The 3,445-nt window shown below is 33.1% G+C and overlaps 1 non-coding gene across 1 annotated transcript; it reads left to right on the top strand.

Annotated features, from left to right (window-relative positions):
• The first annotated feature begins 221 nt into the window (after positions 1–221).
• LOC116890433 lies at positions 222–285 on the top strand. Its single transcript, XR_004386631.1, has one exon. It is a non-coding gene; the product is annotated as a U7 small nuclear RNA (small nuclear RNA).
• Positions 286–3,445: the final 3,160 nt, after the last annotated feature.

Genomic DNA, 3,445 nt, shown 5'->3' with positions numbered 1-3,445 from the left:
TTCATGGGATGATCAAGGTGAACCTAGGGTAAATGAATAGATTAATATATAAATAAAAGATTAGGCTTTGGTCTGTAAGAGATGGCATGTCTGGAGAACTGTTGCAGCTTTTTTTTTTTTTTTTGACTCCTTTTGGTGGATTTTCTGACTTTGGTTGAAAAACCTTCAAACTTCTCCTAGCAGATTTTCTGATTTTGGTCAAAAAGCCAAGCTATTTAGAGAGCTATTTCAGCTATTTTAGAATTTTTTTCTAGCATGTTTTCTAATTTTGGTCAGAAAACCCAAGAGTTATCTTGAAATGTATCTTGAGAAGAGAGCTATCTCCATCAGAGAAATAGGGAGTGATCTTGAGTAGAGAGCTGTTTCAAACAGATAACTATGTAGATGGTCATCTCAAGCACACTACAGAGTTGTCAGCTTGTAACTCATCATTGACCTCAAGTACTTTCTTCTCCTGGTCCTGAATATCCAGTCTTCAAGACCAGGACCATGCAAAGACTAGACCTTGGCAATGAATGAAGAACCCCAACATTCCTGTGAGCTAATTTGACAGGTGCTGGATATATTGAGTAATCAAACTGTCACATTTTTTTTTATTTTGATGGATTGTTTTTGTGAAAGTAAGAAGACTAGGAAAAGATGAAAATATAATACAAATAAAGCATATATTTGTCTTTTATAATATTTGTAAAGTAGTTAATATTAGATAACATGAAACTTTGGTATCAGTAACCTACAGATCTCAGGCATAGTTCCAATAATTTTTAATGTTTAATTCCTGAAAATGTTATTGTGAATTTATCTTTTTAATATTATTTTATGTCTCATTCCTGGAAAAGGAGTCCTGTGACTCTTTAGCAGAGCCATCTATAGCAGAGAGCATCTATTGCAAACAAACACCAGAATTAACAAAAAAAGAAATCTCACTGCCTATCTTAGTTAGGGTTTCAATTGATGTAAAGAGACACTATGACCACAGCAACTCTTATAAAGGAAAACATATAATTGGGGCTATCTTACAGTTTCATAATTTTAATCCATTATCTTCTTGGCAGGAAACATAGTAGAAAACAAGCAGACATGGTGTTGGAGGAACTAAGAATTCTACATCTGAATCAGTCAGCTACAGGAAGAAATGAAACCAATTACTCCAACAAACTCATGTTTCTTAATAGGAATCGCCCATCTATGGGAGTCCGTGTTTTCAAACCACTACAATGCCTCATCTCCAATCATTGTTACTTTCTTGTAAAGTGTTTTAATACTAAGAGTTCATAAGTATATGGTGCTTTTTCTAATGAATCAGTGTTTTAAGTAACTTGTTTATAATAACTCATTTAATCATATGACAACCACAACAATTTTAGAAAGTAGATTCTAAATTTACAGGTGAGGGTCTTGGGTCTGTTTGAGTCTCTTTGGGTCCATTACTTACTAATGATTACTCTTGTGGTCAGAATCATGCAGATGTTCTCAGAGTAAATATTGGAGCCCAGGATATAGTTTTAAAAGACTTATGATTAAAAGTATTAATCTCTATAATTGATAGAATAATTAATCAAAGCTTATTAACATATGAAATCTACTAATAGTAGGTTGGTACCATTGATAGAACTAGTAAATTTTATAAATGAATAAAATATGTATAGACCAGTAAACACATGAAAACTTCAGTAACTGAAAACTTCAATTTTTATCCTATTGAGTATATGCAAAAGGAGTATTAATATTTGAGTATAGAGAGTATAATATGAGCAAAGGGGAAGCAGAGCTAAGTAACAAAGCTGAGATGAGAAAATGTCCAACACTACCCTTCCTTTTAAATAACTGATTTAGTGAAAGAGATTCCTCATGGAGTATCGGAAATTAAATTAGGGTTAAATGGTTGTGCAATTTTATTTAGGTAAATAACAAACTTTATTATTATAGATCCCTCAAATAAAGAATAAATTAATTTCATTTTGCTGAAATGACATTTCTGTTTTAGAAGTATGAATATTTTCCATATCAAATAACATGCCTTCACCATATTCTCTCCTACAATTTGTCTTCCATTTCCTCTATATTCTTCCTACTTCATGTCCTTTCTCCTTACTTTTCAATATATCCTCCTGCCTCCAACTCATGACATTCTTATGAAATGGGGAATGGGTCAACCATGGATGCATTGTCTACCCACCAGTGGCCATATTTCCAAAGTAGTGATTTTGTCACAGATGACATCAACTTACAATAACACTTCAGTCAGGCTACATGGCCCTACCCAACACTTATGGGGATTTGTTAAATTTTCTTTCTTTTTTTGACATGATAATGTAATTACATCATGTCCTACTTCCCTTTTCTTCCTCCAAACCTTCTGATACATTACTCCTTGCACCAGTTCAAATTTATGGCCTTGTTTTCACTAATTATTGTTATATGGAAATGTGTTTATATTTGTAAATTCATAAAGACATCTGATTATCAGTAATTATCAGTAATCTTATCTGTGTGCATATTTTCAGGGCTGACCATTTGTTATTGGAAAAGCAACCAATGGATTCTCTTCTGTCGGGAAGATTATTTCACAGACTTTTGGCATTCTATAGTTGCCTATAGTTAATTACGTAGTATTGAGGACATGTGAGCTTTTTAGTGTCTGCTTTTTTTCCATCTTTATTAACTTGAGTTTTAGTGTCTGCTTTAACATATCTATTGTCATTATATATTTTTAGCTCATGTTTAGACCATCATGTTGGTAAGACTTTAAAAGCATAGCTTATACATTCATTCCTAGAAACGCAAACTCAAATTAAACTACTTAATCTTCTGGATCTTAAAATTTTTTCATTCCCTCCTTTACTATGTGGCTGGATCTTTATGAATAGGAGCTATTTTACAGATTTTTCCACTGCGCCTAGAGTCTACAACTGCATTTTGATGGACTCTTTTCTGTTTTCCTTTCATATACTGCTATCCATCTGTTGTGAGAGAAATTTTCATCATGAGGGATGAGGTCTACACTTATTTATGGATATAAGGATAAGTATTTAGATTTAGAATATATTTGAAGATTATGCTGTTTTATAAAATGGTGGTTATAGTTTCTACTCCAAGGTCCATGATTTTTCTAGCCTTGGGTATTTTGCTATATTTCCATGAGCAGAAATAGTTTTCTTTTTCTTAGTCAGCGGTATGTAAGTCCATTTAGAGAGAAATTGAATATCACCAAGGTATGAATGCCAATGCTACTAGTGTACCCTAGGTTATTGTGCAATTCTGGCTATAGTAGCAGTTTCAAGAATCTAATCTGGGCAAGACTCCTTGATGTTTTTCTCCTTTAGAAGATTGGTTGATACATTTGGCATCATGAAAACTAGTCTTCCTGGAGGAAGTATTCAAATAATTTCCAGCTCAAGGGTCGCTGAAGTCCATGACATTTTCAGCAATGAGAACTTACATT

This window comes from Rattus rattus, chromosome 1 (genome assembly GCF_011064425.1).
Source record: "Rattus rattus isolate New Zealand chromosome 1, Rrattus_CSIRO_v1, whole genome shotgun sequence".
Taxonomy (NCBI): domain Eukaryota; kingdom Metazoa; phylum Chordata; class Mammalia; order Rodentia; family Muridae; genus Rattus; species Rattus rattus.
This window is presented reverse-complemented; position numbering and strand designations above follow the sequence as displayed.